Source organism: Thermobia domestica, chromosome 2 (assembly GCF_964235325.1).
Source record: "Thermobia domestica chromosome 2, izTheDome1.hap1.1, whole genome shotgun sequence".
NCBI classification, from domain to species: Eukaryota; Metazoa; Arthropoda; class Insecta; order Zygentoma; family Lepismatidae; genus Thermobia; species Thermobia domestica.
Window position 1 is genome coordinate 309,642,744 of NC_137455.1, and position 25,000 is coordinate 309,667,743.

Sequence of the window (25,000 nt, forward strand, 5' to 3'; positions counted from 1 at the left end):
AAAGTGTTGTAATTGGAAAAATTAACTTCAGATTAACAGAAAAATATAATAATTTGAATAAAATTGTAACAATTGCATTAAATAAATTTACGAAACAATTCAGAAAAAATAATTACGTCAACAGGAAATATATTTCGATAGTCGAACCAAAGGAAGGGGTAGAAAACCACTTATGAACGGCATCATATCTAGTGTTACTGTCTGTTTTTCTACGCCATCCAATGATATTACACCTTATTTGTATAGTGTGTCGTCCAGTTGTATAAATGTTCAGTGTTGTCCTTTGTGTTAGAGAAGAAATGCCTCATCTAGTTCTTTTCCATGTGGTAAGATGCCAAGAACCGACGACACGTTGCCACGTTGGATAGCAATAGATATGCGTTGAATTAGGAAAAATGTTGAACGAATATCTCCAGTAACGATAGAAATACTTCTCTAATAAAATCAAGGCTTGCAGATCCCAAAGCACCACTAGTCTCGATGGTAATTGGAGCAAAAATAAATTTATCAAGGAGGTTGTTATATTTCCTTTGCTTTTCTAATTCTCTACGACTAGCAACAGCTCCAGCATTCATAACAGCTAAAGGGAGACTTGAATGAGCAAATGTATCTGAACACGTAAAGTCCTATACTAGTGATTTGCCTTTCAAGGAACTAATGTCATGCCATCAGGTCGTTTACCATCTGAACGACAACATCCTGAAGGTTCACGTATTGAAGGAATTCCAGCTGTGGTAAGGGCTCGTAAAATGATATCATTCACAGAGGAGTGTCTAGCGTGTCTACCCATGCTCTTCATGCATGAAAAGCCATGCAGGCCACGTTGGTTAACTTGATCCCCGCAAGCTGGACAACGATGTGGCTCACAAATATCTGCACCTAATCTTACGGCGACAGAGATTCGAAATGCCTCATTAGTCATATGAAGACCTAATGGTCGGGAGGGTATTGCATTCAACCATGCCCCAGCATGTAGGCATGAGGCAGCACGAATCCTGGCTTTATCCTCTGGAGCAATAACTGATTGTAAGAGAAGTTCATGAAAATGCGTTGCAATTGGTGTGTACCAAGATGCCTGAGAACCTATTTTGTTAATTTCTGGAAGATCTTCATCTGTTAAATTTTTCCATTTGGTAGAGCCTTCTTGAATGTGCCATCTGGGTCTAGGTGGTAACCTTGCGGAAGAAGAGCCTCGACTAAACGAAAAGATCCGTGGTAGGACGCTAAAAAGGAAGGAATTGCTCTCATATTTTATTATATATGTATTTTAAAGTGTATTACGATACACTTGAGATCATATTATTATATTATATACGTATTTTAAAGTGTACTACCATACAATGATGGAAAACTGTAATTAGGTATTTGCCTGTTGTTTTTCCAAAATAAATTAAATTAAATTACTTATATTAAATGTAAGGAAACATGTATGATTCTTTTAATTTTTGCATGATCTGTTCATTGCTTTAGAATTAGAAAAACATTTTCTAGGGGGGGCGGCAAATATTAATGCTTGCCCCTAGAAAAAATCTAAGTTACGGCGCTGCAAATCACTGTCTAGAAGTGGACAATTTCAAATGAAGGGTAATGTAGTTAATGTACCCATCGAACCAAACGAAGCATTACCATTATTGCCAAGAGATGAAAACAATCTCCACATAATTAGAGGTGAATTTAAAAACGTCTGGCAGATCTTGACAAAAGAAATAAATAAAAAAAAAACGGTTATTTATGGCGGTCAGATGTAAGCTCATGTTCATTGCTCTAGTCTCTGCGTATAGCGTATTAACTTATTTGCTTACGTAATTCGTTATTTTAGAGCTGCGTGAAAATAGGAAGGAAAGTATTTTCCTTATTTCTGCTAGATATAACTATATAATTGGAAAAGAGGTACGGCAAAACTGAGAGCAGTGACAGCTTATATGCTTTCGAGGACTAACCGAAGATTATGAGGATGAAAAGGAGTAGTGGTTAGGGAAAATCCTTTAAGCTTTGTAACGGCCCAAAAGTACCGTTAAATTTCGATTTCTCTTTTGCTCGTAATATTAATTTATTAGTTTTTTTTTCTTTACTACTTTGCAAAATTGTTATATTAAAATAATATATATGGTAGAACCTATGAAAGAAGTAAGCCATAACACTTCCTTGAAATGTCACGGCGTAGGAAAGAAAATTGGGAGTAGAAGAAAAGAAAGTTGTATTGAATACTGAATATACATTTCTCCTTAGTGTTCCTGGTTTTGTAATGAGTTCTTGTACATTATGAAACGTTAAAGTATTTCTGTCCTACGAATCATTCTTTACTTTCTTATTGCCATGAATAATTGAAATTACATCTGAAAGTAGCTTATATAGTCAAAGGAATATATCTGAAAGTAGCTTATAGATATATTATGCAGCAGTTCCTAAAATAATCTAGATTTTGTACAGTAGAAGCTGATAATACCTTGTGAGTAAAATGTTAGTCAAACAGTTATCATAGTACAAATCTTAATGTAGTTTAATAATTTTATCTACTTTAATTCAACTACTACTGCAATGTGATGAATTGAAGAAAGAAAGGCAGGACAATAAGTAAGTTTGCCAAATAAACATTATGAAGTAAATTGAAAAGATGAAGTAAGATGAAATTTTAATCAATATCAATAAATCAACGGTGTAAATAAGTATTATTGTAATAAAATATTGGATAACTCTTTACTTTGGGCAAGGCAGTGATATCCTGTTACTGTTAGTATTATTCACAGGTGTCACTGGTTCCTTTCTGTTGCTAATTGAGATTGATCTAGTTTTTTTTTCTTAGTAGATTTCGTTTCTGTTTCTGATTGACATGGATGTAGTTCTTTATTTTCTCATTAGATATTATCATGTTTTTATGTTAACTATTGTTCGTTTGTAAATGTAAACGTGTAAATGTGTTGCTTGATAACTGCTGTAGTTGTGTATTGAATATGGCAAGTTGTATGGCGACTGTTGATCAATTACGAGTTGCTGTTACTGAACCTTTTATTGAATTCAATGCATGTCATGTTAATTCATCATTTTTGAATAAGTATGTGATTAATTCCAATGTGAATTGTTATCGTTTTTCAGCTCTGTGTGGTTTGCTTGACTTCTTGATCCAAAATTGTTCGCGGCTTTTGACTTTATATCCAAGGTTTCGTGAGAGTAGTCGTTTGATTGTGTATGTGGTTTGCTTATAATAGAAGGTGCTTGCAGTACATGAAGTTTATTTCTATTCGTAAGGGTACCTTTTTAGGTAACGTTAATTTAAGTATTGGTCAAGTACTGTTATTGTCATATTTCTTTGTTTGTGGTGTGACCAATTGTGAATTTTTGATTAATGAATGTTCGTTTTTTCGAACTTTAAGTAGTACTAGTGTGTGCGATTGGTTATCGTTTTGTCGTGAAGTTTCTTTAGAAATTCTGGTGAAAGAATCTAGTGTGTTGATTGGTGGACTGAATCTTCATGTTGAAATTGATGAATCCTTATTTGATAGGCGTAAATTTAATGTTGAACGTGTGCGACGTAAACAGACTTGGATTGTTGGTGTTATATGCAGGGAAACTGGAGACATTTTTATGAGTGAATGTGTTGGTAATTCGCGCTCCGCCGAAAGTTTGTTTAATATTATTGTTTCGCATGTGCTTCCACAGTCTATCGTGTTAACTGATTGCTGGAAAGGTTATAGTGCATTGGAGAAAGAAAAATGGCACCATTTAACTGTTAATCATTCTTTGAATTTTGTTGACCCTTCCACTGGTGCACATACTCAAAATGTTGAAAATTGATGGTCCCATTTGAAACGGAATTTGGTTTACTCATAGGTCTGAGAATTTGATTTTGCATTTTTCTTAGTATTTGTGGGAGCGGAAATTTGGTGCAGATATTTCTCTTGGTGAACGTTACTTCCTTTTTTTTACGTCATGCTGGTATATTGTATCATTAGAGGTGAGTTTTATTTTTATTTATTTATTTTTTATTTTGTAGAAATGCCATGCGTTTTTATTTAGGTTAGTGCAGTTTAGATTCCTTTAAACACAAGGCCTTTTTATCATAATATTACGATTCCTTTCTGGTATTTTTAATTCGCAATGCTGTTTGTTCGGGAAGGTTCTGGAATATTGGTCTCTCATGTAGGTTAATAGGTAGGTTCTTTCTTTTCTTACCAGCCAAGGCAGTGACAGTAACCGATTCATCTGAACCGGTTTCCGCAGTTACAGTTACAGTTCTGAAAAAGGAATAAATTCATGAGAACAGTGACCAATGGACACCACCACCTAAACAACGGGGTGTGATTTGGTCACTGTTCTGATGGTGTCTTCCCGTTGTGCCTACTTCCCGTTATGCCTACAGGAACTCCAGCACTTTGTAGAAAATATTTTTAATGATCTTATCTGTAGGCAGAACGGTAATTCCCGTTCTGCCTACTCTTTCGAGACGGGGAATTCTGTGCAGGGAGGGATCTTTTCTAGGGATTTTTTCTTTAGTAATTCTAATAGATTCTGTAAGAAGAATAACTATTCCTTTAAATTTCATCATATATTTTAAATGTTATCTTACTTGCTCTTCTCAGAAAAAATGACTAGGTATAGTTTTGTTATTAGCAGCGTTATTCACGTCTACTTTAGTAGAGATGTGTTTTTTTAATACTTACAGAGAAATGGAAAATTAATTGATTCAGTTACAAGAAAATAAACTTATTTCGGTCTAATATCAAGTCATTTCACAACAAAATTTTATTCAGTTTTCCAGTAGTTCATCTCCAACATTCTAAGTTGGGTCTTAGTCTCCTACATTAAAATTACTTTTTCGGCATCACCTTATCAGCTGATTTGTCTTCTATACGTGATTCTATACTATATGCCATAATATCATACATACTTCTATTTTCATATTTATATTGTCAATGTAAATAGCAGGAATACAAAATACAAATATCATAATTGAATGTTTTTGTAGAGTTTCAACTCAAATCAAAAGGTCAGATAATCGGGGAGGGAAAGGGATTTATAAGATTTTGTTTCAGTTTGGTACTCTTGAAGGTGATTGGCTACTGTGTTCACCGGTAGCCAATCAGCGTTCAGAACACCTGACGGCTTCGAAAAGTGAAAGTTCTGAGATCGAGACAGTAATCTGTATAAAATTCAATTCAAATTTTTAATCTGTCACTTTATAAGTATCAATAGGAATAGTAAGCAGCACAGAATGGCAGAATTTGTCAGTTCGAAATACGGGGGGAAAGTGCTCGCGTACGAAGGGTTCTTATACCGGATTAATAGACGTAGTAAAGAAAAGACATATTGGAAATGTACACGTGGGTGCAAAGCGACAGTTGTTGTTTTGGGTGACGATGTTTTATCAAAGAGTGGAGTACACTCTCATGAAACAGAAAGGAGCAAAATTGAAGCAAGATGCTTAATAGACAGGATGAAGTGTAAAGTGTCCGAGAATCCTGTAGATGCAGTTCCAAAAGTTTACAGGTAAGACTAAATTTTCTTTTTAAATGAGTAGTTATTTTATTGGTTAGTTCTATCTTCTAGTTAAAAATTAACTACTTTTTTCTTTCGTTTTTTAACATTACGTTAAGAGACACCAAATAGTTGATCTGGGTAAACTGAAGTCAGTTTCTTGAAGGTAGTGGCCTAGTATCTCGCTAGTCGTGTGATACAAGTTCAAGTTAGCAGTACAAATAATCTCAGTTTACAAGTTTTGACTTCAAGCTTATTGCACTAGTCAGATGAATGTATTTTGCAGGTAAATTTTAACGAAACTATTCATGTATTTTTTTTATTTATTTCATTTGTTTCTATCTTCAGAGAAGTGATTGCAAAGGAAGGGATACAGGAAGAGGTTGCAGCCGCTTTGCCAACATTTGAGGGAATTAAACATACCCTGTATAACTGTAGAAGCGCAGAAAGGCCTGAACTTCCCACAACAAGAAATTGTATTAGGTTAGAGGGCAGGTGGAGACAGACATTAACAGGAGAGGAATTTCTCTTAATTGATGATGGTGTTGATTCTGATCAATTATTGGTAACTGAATTTATTATTATTCAATTTTAATTACAATAACTTTCGTAAAGTACTTAATGTTAGCAGTGTTAAGTTTACAGACATTAATTAATATCATCTAGTTTGAATTTACTTAATAGGATCCTCAAAGTTTAGTTTTGGAGCCAGAGGTGTACTAATACAATTAACTGATTCAAATAAGGGATTTCAATTGTATTATATTCTGGGCACGAGCTTTAGATAACTTTAACATTCAAGTATGCATCCTTAAATTTTTAGCTAGAATTAAGTATGCTGGTCATCACACTTCAAGCTTGCAGCATGTCTGAAAATTCAATATTAAATATATATTTTGTTTGAATTTAATAAGTTTGTTAATATGTTAATTAGCTAATACACTAATAATTATCAATATATTAGGGGAGCTAAATATTAATATTATATTCTGCAGGTCTTTGGGACAACCGGAAATTTACGGAAGCTTTCAACCACAAAGACAGTTTGGATGGATGGTACTTTTAAAGCAGCTCCCCGTATATATCAGCAGCTGTACACCATACATGGGACATATTTGGGGCAGACTTTTCCGTTTCTATTTTGTTTATTGCCTTCTAAGAAAGAGGAAGACTATCGTAGGATGCTGCTTCTCATTAAAGATGCGGCTTCTGCAAATGGTCTTTCCTTTAATCCTACTACAGTGATTATAGACTTTGAAAGAGCGGTAATCAATGCCGTTACTGGTGTTTTTCCGGATGCAGCCATTCGTGGGTGTTTCTTCCATTACACCCAATGTTTATGGAGGAAAGTTCAGTCATTGGGGTTGTCCACTTTTTATGAAGAAGACAAAGAGGTCAGGAAGTGGATAAGACGTGCTGCTGCACTACCACTTGTGCCAGTGGAGCAAGTGGGTGACATGTTCCTGCATCTCCAGGAAAATGCCCCGGAAGTACAAAACGCAGAGAAGTTTCATGACTATTTAGTCGAAACATGGCTGGACGATGCAGACGCCATTTTCACAAAGTAAGTACGATATAGTAGTTACCTTATTTTCTACGCTATTTCACTATCTGTTTTTCGTTTGATTTTTTTTTTTTTTTTTCAAATATATGTGGTTTTCGTTTGGGAAACGAAATCTACGTTAGCAGTGATTAGTATTTCATATATAGGCCTACTCATTCGGTCATTTTAGTCCTTTATGTTTTTCCATTAGTTTCGTTTGTCATTGTTGTATTGCTTATGTGTTCTACAATTGTGAGCTCAGAAGTGTCTGGATATGAAATGGTGCATAGTGTCTTTAATGGAGTGTGGTAAGCGTAATTATTATTCTCATTCCATAAAAAATCATTTCTGAGATCTGCATGCCAATACGAAATTTTAATCTGCTCATACCAGAGATCTGAAATTAACTCTATACTAGTGTAATGATTACAAAACTGAATACTTATAAATTTACCGTGTTACTAACAACAAACAACAGACGTTATCCTTAACGTTATCTACGACAGACGTTAACATGCAACTTCCAATCGTTGTTGAATGTCTATTGTCAAGCTTTGATTTGTTTTATGTAATTAATGTTTCTCTCTTTTCCAGAGATATATGGAACCAATATGATAATGTTGAGGGAAGAACAAATAATGTTGTAGAGGGCTGGCACTCTAAATTAAACAGAAAACTTACAAGAGAACATCCAAATATTTTTACATTTGTACAGCTGTTGCAGCAAGAACAGAGTGAGAATGAAGCTTGTATGCTGATGTTGGAGGTAGGAAAAAAGCCGAAGGAACCAAAGCTGAAATATAAGCGAATTGAACAAAAAATAAAATCATTGAAGGCACGTCTGGAATCACATGTAATAGACTTGGTGGCTTACACAGATGCAGTTGCATACTGTTTGCATTTAGAACAGTGATGGTGAGATGTTTTAAATATATTGGCTATATTAACGATATATGGTATTAACATTGACGATATGTAGTATTTACATTGACAATATAAGTATATGTAACATTGCATGTAGTATAGAATCGTGTTAGAAGACAAATTACCTGTTAAGGTAATGCCAAAGAAGGAGCAGTGATGTAAAAGACAAAGGCTCTTTTTTTTCAAAAGGGCTGCCTTATGCATCCTCTTGCATTGTTTGTTTAATGTATGGCCGAACATGTCTTGAGGATGTGAATTGTGGCACTTCCTTAGTATGCTGGAGATAAACTACTGGAAAACCGATTAAAATTCGGTTGTGAAATGAATTGATATTAGCCCGAAGTAAGTCTGTTTCGTGTTCGTTTCAGATACAATGTCAAACGGGTTACTGGCAACTGAATCAATCAATTCGAGGAAAGAGATATGATGGAGACAAACACTCTTTTTAAAGGCCGCCTTATGCATCCTCTTGCGTTGTTTGTTTAATAGTTGGCCAGACATGTCTTGGGGATGTGAACTGTGGCATTTTTTAGTACTGCAAGTCTTAGCATGCTGGAGGTAAACTACTGGAAACCCAAATAAAATTTTGTTCTGAAATTGCTTGATATTAGATTTTTTTTTTTTTTTTTTTTTTTTTTTAATGTTTGTTTCACATACAATGTCTAACATTCTTGCAACTGAGTCAACCAATTTTCCATGTATGATGAAACTTGTAGAGGTGGTGGTTGTTTTTACAGAAGCTTTTAGAAATACTAAAGAAATATTCCCTACAAAAATTCCTCCCTGCACATAATTCCCCGTCTCGAAAGAGTAGGCACAACGGGAAGTAGGCACAACGGGAATTACCGTTCTGCCTAGAGATAAGATAATTAAAAATATTTTCTTTAAAGTGCTGGAGGGTCTGTAGGCAGAACGGGAAGTAGGCACAACGGGAATGAACCGTTCTGATGAATTGATTCCTTTTTCGGAACTGTAACTGTAACTGCAGGAACCCGTTCAGATGAATCGGTTACTGTCACTGCCTTGCCTAAAGTAAGGATTTGCCAAATATTGGATCATATGAAAGGAAGAATTAGGAATTAAGAGGATTAATGTATATTAAAGTATTTCTCCAGTTGATCGACTCATGTAATTACTCTTGTCATTTTCTACGTTGTGATGTTATGCAGAACCTTATGCGGAATTTCAGAGAAATGGTTAGGAAACTATCGTGCTATTGATGTCATATATGCTGTACTACATATAGATATCTATCGTTAATGCAAAGTAAACTTTATATCCATAACCCTACTGTATATTTGTGGATATTAAAGTTATTACTGACGAGATATTATTGAACATCGTTATTAATTGAAGATCTCTTTAGCTGAATTCCATAGAATATAAATATGAAGTTTTAGACAATAAGCGCCCGTCGATGGTCATCTGCTTCCCTTTAGCTCCTCTTCTTTGAAAGCAAATCAGATGCATTATACAAGTACAGTTTCTATTAAGATGGCGACCCAAGAGCTACCCTTTTCAGAAGTGAAGTGAAGGAGAAAGAATTTAGTTGATGTCCACTTCTTGGTACATAAGAAGAAAAAGTTGGAGCATCTCATCTGCTCCGATCTTTATCAAGTCTTGAGTATAGATTTGTTAAGGATGTCAGGAGGAACAATTTTTGTAAACAATGGCCCTCCGGAAGAAAGATTCCAAACAAATATTGAAGTCTAAAAATGAATTGCAATTGCCAGAAAACTCCACAGATATAACATTACGAACTCTTTTTGACCAATATACAAACCGGCCTTATTTACCAATGATTGGCAATAATTTATGTTTTGCCGAGTTTTCTGCTTTATCTACTTATAAAAAGCTTACAGCCAAACAATTGGGAAATGAAAATCGTTCTCCAAATAAATCCGAAAACGACAATGTAGATCAAGACATGGATATTGGGCCGGAAAATCCAAAAATTATTACATTATTGAATAACACGGGTTATATATCTTTACGAAAACATATGAAAGTTATACAATATATATATTGTGGCAGGACTCGTTTTTCGAGTTAATAATTATGTATATTTTCAATTTTATTTTAATTAATGTTTATGTTACAAGGATTGTATATTAAGGTTAAGGTGATTGAATGTTATGAATGAGATATAATGCAAGCTGCAGAATGTTATTATTTAAGAGTCAGCATAATGTTGTAAATAGAATGTTAATAAAATGTCTCCGTTGAGAGTCTGGCAATGCAGGAAGGTAATGCAGACAATGCGTCAATTCGTGCATTGGCCAGATTCTGTGCATTGTAAAAAGAGAAACTGTAAGCTTTCACACATTTCACAAAATTACGGATATGCGGAAATTGCTTAGAATCGAGAAATCAGAGTGTGTCGAGAATTGCAGTTTTTGAGTCTTGACACATGGAAGGAATTTGTTTTCCATGTGAAAAGGGGTCGCACGTGCCGACAAGCAGACGACAGAAGTTGGACCAGGTTCAACAAAACTGGAGGACGAGAGAGGTTCAACATCAGTTCGAAGGATCAGTTAGAAGGATCAGTTTGAGAGATCAGTCTTCGAGAAGCTTTGAAATAGTTTTTAAAACAACGAGAATTAGTCCGTAGTGATCTCCATGATCAAGTCTTAGAGAATTTAGTTAACGATCGCCGGACAGTCAGAGGACAGTCAAAGGAAAGTCATCATAAACTACATTATTCGATCCACGTAGAACGTCTAGTCCACAGAAGCATTTGGGAGAATTCCATGCCTCAATGCTCGTCCGCACCGTCCAGTAATTAGGAGCATCATCGTAGAGGAACTACGTCCGACACCAGGTCATCTTTGGTGCAACACCAGAACCATCAGGTATGTGTTACACCTACTCAGGGCTCAAAGGCTCAATACTCGATCATAGCAATACTCGTCTGGCAAATTTTCCAATTATCCGTTATTAACGCATCACGAATACTTGCAGTTAAAACTTACTTATGAGAAATATAATTTTTATCAATTTAATGAAGTTAATGTTTTCTTATTTGTTTTTATCCCCATTTGGTAAACCTCTCGCATATGAATATTAGATCGGTCCCACTCATTCTAGATGGTGAGTGGAAGGCACTCAGTTGCACTCTAAATTGCATCCCCAAACTAGGCACAGAGTGGCTGGGTTGGCAATATATAACCCCGACATTGATCCACAAAATTATTATCGATCAATGGTAATGCTCTTTTATCCTTGAAGAAATGAAAACATGAATCCAAATTTTTGTAAAGGAATTTTTGGAATATATATATATATATATATATATATATATATATATATATATATATATATTTGAAAATATGAAAAAAAAATGATCCGTAGTCTTTGGATTATACTTTCGTTGTAACAGAAGATAATATGCAAGATGGTGAAGATCTTGACAATCTAAGTGGTAATGAAATTATTGAACCAGAATTTCAAATATTGGTTAATAGACGACCACTCGCAAATATATTTGAAGAAATTAATGAAAGCAAATTTGAAACAAACCCTACTCAGAAAATATTTGAGTACCAAAGCTTATAAGTGATAGTAAATACAGAAATTTAATGAGATCCCTCAATATCCAACAACGTAACATAACAATGGATATATTATATTGTTTTAAATCAAAGAATTTAAAATAATATTATTATATACCATTTAACCATTTAATATAATTTTTATGAGATTGGCTGATGCAGGCAAAACTCATGTCCAAAAATGCATTTATCAATCAATATTACGCTTTCTGAACTCACAACACGGTTCTAGGCAAGAAACTTATAACTGTTTTAATAACTACCTTCACTGAAAAAGCTGCCTGGAATGTGGATCGAATTATTTTGCATTCGGCTCTTAATCTGCCACACCAACTACTTCGTGGAGGGAAATTAAAAATTAAATTAGCCGACAATGTGCCAAAATTACAAGAGTTCAACTACAGGATTGAAAGTTATTAATAATCGATGAAATAAGCCTCTGCAGCAACAAAATATTCCATTGGATTAATGAAAGGCTACAACCAATATTTGAAAATAATTTGCCATTTGGAGGAATATCTGTGATATTAATTGGTGGTCTACATCAAGCAAAACCTCTAGCTAGTGGCTGAGCATTTTTACTACACGAAAACAATCCATTCAGTCATTTAATTGGCCCATACTTATGGAGATGGTTTTCATCTTACAAATTAACTGAAGTTATGTGACAAAAGGATGACCCAAAATTTGTTGATTGTCTAAATCGTTTATCGATTGCTAACTTACTGACAATATATAAATGTCTAAAAGCTGTTATCAAATTAAAGATCTAAATAAAATTGAAGGTGTCTGTCTTTTTTATATGAATCTTGATATTAGAACATTTAATCATAAATCTATAAATGAAAAGCCTGGCAAAATATTTAAACATCTGGCAATTGACAAAATAACGAAGAAATAAATACACAAACTAACTACAATCAATGACATATAGAGAGACCAATGATTTGCCTCATGAAACTGAGTTAAATTAGTATTAAAACACATGATAACATGTAATATTGATGTTGCTCATGGTTTATTGAACGGATCAGTTGGTTTATTGAAATACATTGAATTCGAAATCAATTTCCAAAAAATTAAATGAATATGAATGGAATTCCCGAAAAACTGTGGATTAGAATTGCAAAAGGAATATAAACAAATTATGGAACAAAATAACATTGCATCAGATTTGACTCCAATAATCCCATTAAAGGAAACATTTCAAATAAGCAGATACATTAAAGCAACAGTTACTAGAACACAATTTCCACGTGTGTGCAGTGAGGCAATGACAATTCATAAAAGTCAAGGATCTACTTTTGAAAAAGTCATTGTCAAATTAACAAAATTTTGTCAAGAAAGTTAATATACACCGCTTGCTCCCGTGTGACATCAATAAAAGGCTTATACTTAAAAGGCGGATTTTTTTAATACAAAATCTACAATAAAGAAAACTGAGAAAAAGAAATTTTCAACGAAATAAAGCGATTGCAAACAGAAGCTACATTAATTATAAATTCGCTACCTCTATCATCTCCAAACGCTACCAAATACTGTATAACATATTTGAATGTACAATCCCTTCAAAAGAACTACGATGATTTAGAATCAGATCAAATATCATAGCCTTTGATGCCTTGGTCTTGGTTGAAACTCAAACAAAACGGCAATGACTATCAAATATTGAAGACTATCATCTCCGTGCCATTCAATTTGTAGAGATTCAAGCATTTCTTCGGGAGGAGCTGCCATTTATGTAAAAGACATTTCAATAGCTTCAACAATTACAACTTCTAAATATAATTTAATACCAAAATGGAATTATGAAGTTGCTTGCTGCCAAAGTGATAATATAGCTATTGTGCCATATATCTTTCTTCTGGAATGCCTGTTGAAGAAATTAAAAATATATTAAAAGATATACATGAAAACACCGAACTATTTCCCCATAAAATAATTAGTGGCGATTTTAACATCGATTGCTTATCAAAAGCCGGACAAAATATGACAACTCGCCATCTCTCATTACAAATAACTATGACAGTCACATAGACTATATCTTTATCATAAATCTTACAGACAAATTCCAGTTATATGACTTTTATGGCAGTGATCTCACTCCATTTTGGATTAAAGTCTGTACTAATAAACAAACTCATAATAATTCATTTTTTTCAAATTCAAGTATGGACTTGGACGAAAATGTCAAACCTACTACAGTTTTATCGCAAAGAAGCCAAACTGGCTCCATTTTAAAAGATATGTCATTATCAGATATCCATAAAATTCAAATAAAACTTTCACGTCTTTCCCAAGAACAAATCGAAGAGGAGAAGAATCACATCAAATCTTAAATATTTAAAACTACTGGATATATACAGATCTAGAACTCAAAGAACGTGCCTTTATCATCTGCGATATACAGACTTCAAAAAGTTTGGATGATATCCCATCAACTTCCAAGAAAAACTTATCGAAGTAAGCAGTAAGGAAGAAATCAACTGCGACAAAGAAGCAGAAACGACAGGAAGAAGAATCTTGGTATTGTCCAATTTGCGATGAAGATCGAACAATAAACATGGGAATGTGTGTTATTTGTGCAACATATGTACGTGAAGAATATATAGGCTTAACCAGATATGACAAAGAAAAATTTGTGTGTCCAAAGTGTATGCTAGTTTGGAAGCATGAAGTTATAACTTGCTTACCTTTGTGACTTTTACGTGTATAAGTTACATTAGTATCTCACGAGTAACATTTACATTACATTATTCGCAACTTCCAATATTCTTGTAAGTTACATTACAAGGAAAGGATTCCAGCTGGATTTAGTTCAAACTTTGCGAAATAGGTATTTCGACGTCATTGAGAACAGTGATGATAATCGCCCATAACAAAGTAGAAGTGCATCGAACGACTATCATCACTGTTCTCAGTGACGTCGAAATATTTATTTCGCAAAGTTTGAACTTCAATCCAGCTCTCACGGTTGGCAGTCCCTCCTTGTTAGAAAAATTTGAATGAATTCATTCAACTTTGGCCTTTTTAAAAGTTTATGTTTTCTTTTATTATCTTTATTTAGTTTATTGTTTATTATGTTTTCTCGAGTTCATTCACATCTCATTTATTTAGCATTCAAGTTTGAACTACAGTTATTATTAAAAGTCTGAAGTGTTATAAGCAATAAAGAACCAGGTATCACTTAATAAATCATTATATGGAAATACAAGTCAGTTTTCTTCTTTTTTCTATTTAATATTTCTCTTCAAGTTGAGTATCTATTACAATTAATCTTAGCGTAAATAATGTTTATGTGTTTGCTAAGTAATTAATATCATGTACTTTAGGTTGTAACAAATTAATTCCATGGCGTACCGCTGATGCCGGTATTACCTTGGTACCGCTGATGCTATTACCCACACATTATGTACAATAACGTCAAAATGTCTCAATGCACAAAATGGCTTCCTCACAGTTTATTATTGTAAAGAGTGAGACGATATTCTTTTCTCGAACGGTGCATGCCTTTTCCACTGGTTTAAATGTTTACACAATAGTGTAAAAAATCTAACAACCTTAAGGTGGCGTTATTCCCCCAAGTTACCTTGTACTTGTAAATTCCTCTACAATTGTTTCAACTATACGAACAGTAATGATGCTTCTGAACTTTCTAAGAAATTAGTTCCAACCATTAGAGAAAATTGTACAACAAAAGAAAATGAACTACCTTAATTGCCTGTAGTGAATAACGAGACAAGTCGTGAAATTCCCATTGCAAGCAACAGAAAGATAGTTGACTTATCATTTGTCGAAGCCATAAGGAAGATAGAACGTCATACTCAGGAGTGCGAATTTGGAGGCCATCTCGTACATACTGGGACGAATGGGTGTAGTATGGGCAATGAACTAAAGTTTAGTTGTAAAACGAAGAACTGTTTAGTAACAGATAGGGCAACCGCGGCAGCTTCTACCTTACATCTTGACGCCGTTTGGGCTGCACTTAATCTCGATATGGGATTTGCTCAGACAGAGGAACTTTTTGCAGTTCTTCAGACGCTGATTCAGGAGCAACAAAGATATCTGTGATTGTGGATAGAGGTTGGTCGAAAAGATCGTATGGGTATGATTTTGATGCTCAAAGTGGTGTTGCTGTTATAACTAGGGAACACACAAATAAAATACTCTTCGGAAATGTTAGAAATAAATATAGTGTTATCTGTGAAACAGATAAAAAGAATAATAGAATTGCACGGGGACATACATGCAATGCAAACTGACTTCTTCAGCAATGGAGGCCGATATAATAGTTGAGGGATTAAAACAGCTCTACAAAGAGCACAATGTAGCTCTACAAAGAGCACAACAAAATAATTGGAGATGGGAATTCCTCAGTTATGACAAAAATAAGAGAAAGTGATCCGTACGCGAAAACTACAAAATAAAAAAAGTTGAATATGCAAAAAATGTTATTCGTAACTTTCGTAGAAAGTTGCACACCATTGCTGAAAACGCCAAGACGTTTCCTGGTAAAGACGGTTTGAAAGCCCGAAAACTGTTGAACTCAAAAATAGACGTTCTAGCATCTAAGGCTCAACATTTCATCTCTGAATGCGGATCGGATTTGGGAAAGGATGATAAAACTAAAGAAATTAAACAGTTCTTCAAAGAATTCATTAAAAGTCTAACTTACCATGTGTTTGGTGATCACAGTAAATGCTTAGAGGCCTGAAGCACATCATCATACCAAGAAAATAAAATTCCACATATGCTAATGGAATGCTACCTCTAATAGAAGATGCAATTATCAGGCTGCTTGCGTTAAGTGACACCATACTCCATAACAAGACCAATACTGCTGCAGAAAACTTTATGTTTGCAGTAACAAAGTTCACCGGAGGAAAGAGGGTGAATTACTCTAGAAGTCAAAGCTACAGCACGAGAGTTGCAGCAGCTGTCTTATCACGGAATCAACCAGGAAATGAACGGCAGAACAGTCAATACAAGAAGATTTACAAAAAGAATCCGATAACTCCTATGGGAAAATCAAGCAGAGGTAAGCCTGAAAAAATCCAATTACATGATATGGACAAATGCATCATAAGGAGAAAAGTGCACGAGTTTTATGTTTTCCGTAAAACTGTACCGACCTTACGGTCATTGCTTTCTGTTGTTCGAGAAGCTATTGGGTTTACTGGAAGCAAAGAAACTCTACGAAGACTTCTCAAAGAGGTAGGATTTCGCTTCGCTAAGTGCAAAAAGAACAGGCACTTGCTTATAGAAAGGGAGGACATAGTTGCCAAAAGAGCATACTTTCTTAGGCAAATGAGAGCTAATAGAGCAATCGGAAAGCCAGTTGTGTACTTGGATGAGACATACATTCATCCAAACTACACACTTAAGAAATGCTGGCAATCAGATGATGTAGATGGCATTTACACCACTGAACGTGTTGGCCAAAGGTGGGTCGTTATACATGCTGGAGGGGAAAGCGGATTTGTGCCGGGTGCTCTCTGCATATTCAAAACAAGAACTAAATCCGGCGATTACCACGACGAAATGAATGGACAGAATTTTCTTAGATGGGTTCCTGAGCAGTTGATTCCAGGCTTACCACCTCACAATACAGTCTGCTTTGACAATGCGTCATACCACTCAGTGCAAACAAACAAACCTCCAACATCATCTGCTCTTAAAGCTGATATTCAAAATTGGTTAAGGGTAAATAACATTACCTTTGAAAGTGATTTTCGAAAAAGTGAACTATTGAATTTAGTGAAGTGTTACCGCCGGGAACCAGAATATGTGATTGACAATGTCTTGAAAGAACACGGACATACTGTTCTTCGATTGCCATCGTACCACTGTGACTTGTCACCAATCGAATTAATTTGGAGTTCGGTGAAAAGACGAGTGGCGGAAAGAAACGTTGAACAATCGGGTGCCAATATTAAAGATATAACGGGAGATGTGTTTAAGTCCATTACACCAGAAGACTGGAGAAAACAATGCAGCCACGTGAGGAAACTTGAAGACGAATACTGGGAACGAGATGGACTAGTTGAAGAAGCCGTCAAAAATTTTGTAATTGAACTTGGTGCTGATTCCGAAGTGAGTGCGAGTTCCACAGAAGATGATGAAGAAGATGAATCAGGACAGGTATCAGCCCTTTACCGACGGAATAATATCAACCAAGGTAAGGCATGATTTGATTTCATGTTCATATTTTGATATCTTTGTAGCAATAAAGTGAGTTTTTATGATTCGGGAGGGCAAAGGATCGCACTATTCATAGTCCATCCTCGTAACAAAACTCTGATTTGAAACACAGATCGATCATACGAGTCATTTTCAATATTCTTGCTCAGTCGCATACAGTGGCTTAAGGTGATTCTCCAGTTTTAACCCCCACCTCAACTAGATCATATGAAAAAATATATACCATATCAAGATATGTACTTAGGCATACAAAAACGCGCGTATTTTGAAAGTTGAAACTATTTAAGTTTGGACGTCGTTAATGAAATTCTGTGTACGTTACTGGTCCCACATGATAAGGACCGAATTATGTCTAAAACCAATGATAAAATCATTGAAACATTTTTTCCTAGAGCAAGATAAGATATTTCATGTATGTATGTATTATTTCTTCCGTATTACTAATTCCAGTGTTCAAAATTTAGTCCAGAACTTTGCTTCCACAGAGAAAATTCCTCAGGAGTTCCCCCCTTGAATTTTGATCCAGACAGACCAGTGTGTAAATTGAGGTTAGAAAAGTTAGAAGTGTTTTCGTAATATTTGTTGTTTTCGTAGGGGAGTAGTATTATAACATTTGTTTTCCGTACGTAACTACTACTACTACTTTTTTGAAAACAAAACTTACCGACTGCCCTAAAGTAACCATTTCTCCATTCTTTCCTCAGATCGATTCTTTATCACCACTACATAAACTAAACAAATAGGGCTATGCCTTTTGAAAGTTATTTTGCAAACATAATTCATTTTTCTTTTTATCATAAATTAGCCTATGGTCTAGTGGTTAGCGCGTATGGCTTTGGTGCACGTAGCCCCTGGTTCCATTTCCGGTGGGACAGCAAAAAAATAATTTGTCAAATATTTATTTTAGTCAATCATCTGTTTCTTTTAGCCTAAAGGGCATAGGTGTGGGACGTTAAACTAAAAAAACTCATCCTTTTTTTCGCAATAAATTGTCCATTTTGTCCCTTGGGGGGTTTCTCAACTTGGGATCGCGAAGGGAAATGAAAACGATACTTGTAATTAGGACCTAGTAGCAGAAAAATATGTATTTAAAAAAAATATATTTTAAACTTCTTATTTTGATAGACATATTTTTATTTCTATACTTTGTTTCCAAATACAGCAAAGAATATTAAACAAATAAAGATTAGTTAAAAAACATTTGGAATAAAAGAAGGAGAAACTGCAAATTGAAACACCAGAAGCAAAAAAAATACAACTTACAACTGTAAGCGATTGGCAGCAATAATTAAAAACTTATTGGAAACCGGAAATTAATTATGGGGATTACAGACAAGAGGATGTGATAAAAGGGGTCGTGATATAAAATGAGATGAGAAAGCCCAGTTTATTGTATCGTTAGTAAGTCTTTCGTAGTATTTTATCTTCAGTGATTATTGTGTTAAAGAATCAAAGTGCACGAGAATTTAAATTCATTATTATAATAAAAGAATAGCAGAATATATACCTAAATGTGCCGGTATATATACTTAACGTGCAAAAAACTCATACAGATCCTAAATACTAACAGACATATGTAATTTGCAAACAGTTTTACAAAACAAACTGAAATTAAATTTTGTATCCACTACAAACATAATATCAAATGATCTTGAGTGAACAGAATCTTTCGCCCTTCCAATTTTTGGCGTTTGGGTAAAAGGAAGAGCGAAGGTTGGAGAGGGAGGGTAGAGTGAGAACATGGCAACACCGCCTTGTCAGAGAGAACGTGGGGAGTATTCAGAGTGAATAACTGACCCTAGCGCCACGTAGAAATTGGTGTTCAGACATAACGTCATTTGTGTCGCACTATAGTATGGTCAGTGAACTAAAGTTCAGTTGTACCACGAAGAACTGTTTAGTAACAGATAGGGCAACCGCGGCAGCTTCTACCTTACATCTTGACGCCGTTTGGGCTGCACTTAATCTCGATATCGGATTTGCTCAGACAGAGGAACTTTTTGCAGTTCTTCAGACGCTGATTCAGGATATCTGTGATTGTGGATAGAGGTTGGTCGAAAAGATCGTATGGGTATGGTTTTGATGCTCAAAGTGGTGTTGCCGTTATAACTGGGGAGTACACAAATACGATACTCTTCGGAAATGTTAGAAATAAATATAGTGTTATCTGTGAAACAGATAAAAAGAATAATAGAATTGCACGGGAACATACATGCAATGCAAACTGACTTCTTCAGCAATGGAGGCCGATATAATAGTTGAGGGATTAAAATAGCTCTACAAAGAGCACAATGTAGCTCTACAAAGAGCACAACAAAATAATTGGAGATGGGGATTCCTCAATTATGACAAAAATAAGAGAAAGTGATCCGTACGCGAAAACTAAAAAATAAAAAAAGATGAATATGCAAAAAATGTTATTCGTAACTTTCGTAGAAAGTTGCACACCATTGCTGAAAACGCCAAGACGTTTCCTGGTAAAGACGGTTTGAAACCCCCAAAAATTGTTGAAGTCAAAAATAGACGTTCTAGCATCTTGTTATGCCCCACTACTGGCATCAACAGTCCTGTTTTATTTGTTACTTGTGACTTAGTTTATTTAATCACAGAATTAGTTTATAAGTTATTGTGTTTATGTAATGCATTTCATAATAGTTTGTTTAATTTACCAGTTAGAATTTCTTAGAATTTCCTAAGTTATTTAATTTGTTATGTTGTTCTTTATCTGCACCAAAATTACACCTTGTTTAGAATATTAATTAATAAAAGATTTAATTGTCCGAAAAAGAAGAAGAAAGATTTAAGAATTAAATCGATATAAAAAGAAAGATAGATTTGTAAATGTTTTGAATATCAAATTGAACCATGTGAATTATTTATAAAAGTGATAAATAGAACAAATTTTGAAGCAAATTTAATATAAAAGAACATCCAGAAGTTAGTTTAAAGATCGTAATCTGTAGATTGTCTGTATATCATATTAATGGTTATAAATTGATTATTGTGATTATAGGCCTAACTGCGATCAATATGTCGTATTAGAAAGTTCGGTCTAGGGGCTGAGGCCCTTGTCTTTACCGTATGCCACCCAAAATTTAAAATGTGGAGATAGTAATCAATATATACATGTAAAACTCCAATTCAAAATTTTAGTGTTCTTCGGCTTCTGTTTATGTACGAATACCACCTTTCACAATGAATAGAGCATCTGTATATTTTCTCCATGTAATGGTTGATTCTAAAGTATGTACATGTTGGCCTGGTATATATAATAAATATTGAATATATTAAAATAGCTGCCTTCATCATATCCGCTTTACTATCAGAAGATTCTTTTATTTACTGGTGCTAAACATTTTGTTTTATTTGAATTAACATGTGAAGTTTGGGCAAGGTTGTGTTACTTAAAAAAATTATTAATATGAAGTATAAATGATATATATATGTTGAATAAATATGAATAGTAATTGTTATATTAAATGAGCGAATAATTTTTATAAAATGAAGTTTTAACCTTGTCATAATATGTATAAATACGATAATGATGAAAGTACTAAGCACCTATTCATTCTCCTAAATGACAAGATACCTCTGAAATGCTATGTTAACCGATATTATAAAATTACATGGAGACAAATAAGATTTCTTGCCGATATGTGTTGAATGAATAACTACTGTATGTGTAAATACAGTTTCTAGTAACTCGTACATAAAACAGGTCAAATTTGGATGGCATCTCTATCAATAAAGCTATTGTAATTGCATTTGGTTTTCTTTGAATATATATTTTAATGTAAGAAATTAACGGTGGCATCATCCACAGAAATTAGTTAAGTCGCGGTGTTCATTGTCCCGCGCGATTTGATTATTTTACAGATGTGGTTACACTTAATATCCTGACACTTACCGGAATCTTCTGAGAACACTTTTCCACGTCAGAACGCGTGGTGCCGACCCAGGCAATATTAAATACATATGTGTTTAACCATAGTACAAAGCGCATTAGCTAGGCAAAGCGCATCTCAATCTAAGGCTCGACATTTCATCTCTGAATGTGGATCGGATTTGGGAAAGGATGATAAAACTAAAGAAATTAAACAGTTCTTCAAAGAATTCATTAAAAGTCTAACTTACCATGTGTTTGGTGATCACAGTAAATGCTTAGAGGCCTGAAGCACATCATCATACCAAGAAAATAAAATTCCACACATGCTAATGGAATGCTATCTCTAATAGAAGATGCAATTATCAGGCTGCTTGCGTTAAGTGACACCATACTCCATAACAAAACCAATACTGCTGCAGAAAACTTTATGTCTGCAGTAACAAAGTTCACTGGAGGAAAGAGGGCGAATTACTCTAAAAGTCAAAGCTACAGCACGAGAGTTACAGTAGCTGTCTTAGCACGGAATCAACCAGGAAATGAACGGCAGAACAGTCAATACAAGAAGATTTACAAAAAGAATCCGATATCTCCTATGGCTCGATTAATTCTGAAAAGAACCAAGAAACTGTTCAGAAACAAAGAATGTCATTCGAAGAAAAGCATTATTCGGGGAGCCTATTAAAGGCGAAGTATCGTGAAAGTGTAAAAATGACTCCCAGAGGATGTGAAGGGATAAATTTTGATTATGGTCTCTCCGATGTTCCTGAAGAGCAGTTGGAAGTATTTTGTCAGGAATCCTACACAAGCAAAGTAAAAGTAGAAAAAGAAAGGATAATGGAAATAGAGAAGCATACAAGAGCTGAAGCAGATTCCAAAGAATGGGTTGAGGAAAGAAGGATTGGAATAACTGCTTCGAATATGAAGGAAATTGCTCACAGAAGGGAGTCAACACTGTCGACACCATTAGCTTCTAATGTTTTGTATCCTCAACCCCTTTCTACTGCCACTGTAGATCGGAAAAAAGCCAAAGAAGAAACTGCTAGGACAGAGTATGTACGCAAATAATGTGAAAGTGAATCGATGTGGATTGTATATCGATGAAACATACCGTTTCTTGGTGTGTCCCCTGATGGACTAGTGCGAATTAGTCAGGAACAATACATTGTGGAAATTAAGTGTTCATTTCGTGCAGTACTGTTCGAGCATCACGGATGTCTGCAAAATAAAATAAATAAATTTAAAAAAAAACTTTCTTCTGTCAATAAATGACAGTGGTGAGCAATATCTTCCAAAAAATCATGAATATTATCAAATCAAAACTCAGCTACAGTGTTGTAACATGGAACAACGTGACCTGATTCTCTACATTCTCAGTGATCTGCAAGTTGTCAAGATTGCAAGGGACAGATAATTCATGTCACACATAATAGACAAGCTCTTCGTATTTTACAAAGACTGCATGTTGCTTTAAGTTGTTGATTCTCGGGTAGAGCGGATGCTACCCATCCGAGAACCAAAACGAATTCTTGAAGCACGAAATAAAATGAAGGCAAAAGTTAGTTCAAATTCTACTTATTTAGTCCAAAGGATAACATGATGTTTGAAGTAACATGGTTATATATTCAAGTTACTGTTCTTTTAAACTTTATTGAAGATGTATACACCATGACTATCAGTCAATGTTGTGTTCCACATTGTATATTTTCTAATGTATTATTATTATTATTATTTGTGTAATATTTAGTTCCACACGACTTTTTGAATTGATGCATATAAGATTCAGAAAACCAAGAATTTGTAGATACATATAAACGTCTATGAGTTGGGGCAACATGGTTGTATTTTCAAATTCGTAATATTTAGTCCTACATTTTTAAATATATATGAAGTCTGTGTGTTTAGGGTAACATTGTAACATATTCAAATTCTGTTCTTTTGAAATTTATTAAATATGTATATGCCAGAACCATCAATGTTGTGTTCAACATGGAACATTTTCTAAAGTATTATTATTATTATTTGTGTAATATTTAGTCACATGACTTTTTAAAATGATGCATGTATGATTTTGTACATTTGTATATATATGTACAGTTCATTCAACGATCCTTCTGATCCTAATGTAAACATTGCAGAATGGCATTACTCCGCCAGTCATGGGATGATTAGCTATCGGTCAGCGCTTTTTTCGTGAAGCACGTGCTATATTGTCGGTGTTTTACATAGTCCCCGCACGTGGCTATATTGTAAACTGTGATTCAAGGTGGATCAAAGCCACTTTCAAGGCATGCGTATTTTCTTTTGTTGCATTAATTCAATTTAGTTCTTAGATACAGTGTTGTTTCTGTTATTTTATTATAAGGAAATTGCATTTCTGGTAATGAGCCTTATAAGCAACAAAAACATAGAAAAACAGCTTACTTGACAATGGACTATTTTCTTCTGCCGCATGGATGTTCCAAGACTCTTTAACCAATAAAATGAAACAAGCACCACGTGCATTTGTTTATATGAGGTACTGAACGTTCCTTGAATAAACTATATTTGTAATGTATGTATGTATGTATATGTGTTTAGGGTAACACGATTACATATTCAAACCCTGTTCTTTTGGAATTTATTCAAGACATATATTAATCCAGTTAATAAAGGAAAAAATAGGCTTTTGTAGGGACTAATTAGTAAAAAGCTGAAAATTTCCCAGTTGTTACATCGTAAGGGGAATATTTACTCAAAAAACCCCAACCCTCCCCCACGACCCTAAACATGCAAATTTGCAAATCTACATTGAAATGTCAATAACTCGATTAAGCCAGCTCGTATCAATATGATTTTTTAAAATTAGTTTCTTCACATTCTGTTCTTTAAATATTTTCTTATGTGTTTTTAGCTAAAGTAAGTATATACGGCGCTATTGAAATAAAATGCTGAAAAAGTAGATTTTTTAATATAATGTTCAATATTTTTGGTATTATTACTAAAAACCTGGTAACGTTACGACAATATTTTTCAAATAAGACTTTTAGCTTGTTTTCTTACCTTTAAAATGATATATGCATTGATAGGTTTGTACGAATACGAACGGTGTCCAGACAGTTCTTATGAAGTAAGTGCCGGTGCGGGTGAGTCACCCTGCTGGGCTGGCCAGCCGCGCGCCGTCTTAAGTACTGCGACATATTTATGGTCTATCTGACTTCATCCCGGATTTGACACTATTTAACCTTCATGTGGCAGTTTCAGTGCAAGATTTGTAAAGTTCGGATGTGCTGGGATTTTGTGCACGGAAGTGAGAAGTATTTAGTAAGTGTCCATTAGGTCATATTTAACTTTTGTTTTTTATAAGATTTTTGGTTTATAATCTGAAAGATAGGCATACAATCATATGCCATTATTAGTCTAGTTTCCTACCTTTAGCAACAATGT

General features: G+C 34.5%; 1 protein-coding gene across 3 annotated transcripts in view; it reads right to left on the reverse strand.

The window, feature by feature from the left end:
- LOC145678611 (uncharacterized) overlaps positions 1-25,000 on the reverse strand; it is a 150,217-nt gene that overhangs the window by 58,656 nt on the left and 66,561 nt on the right. Inside the window, exon 6 of one of the 3 annotated variants that reach the window (XM_081748964.1) lies at positions 12,483-13,363. The exons of the other annotated variants lie outside the window; for them this stretch is intronic. The gene's annotated coding sequence lies outside the window, so the exon portion shown is untranslated. Of the gene's footprint in view, positions 1-12,482; positions 13,364-25,000 lie in introns of those variants that run through there. 3 annotated transcript variants of the gene reach the window in all.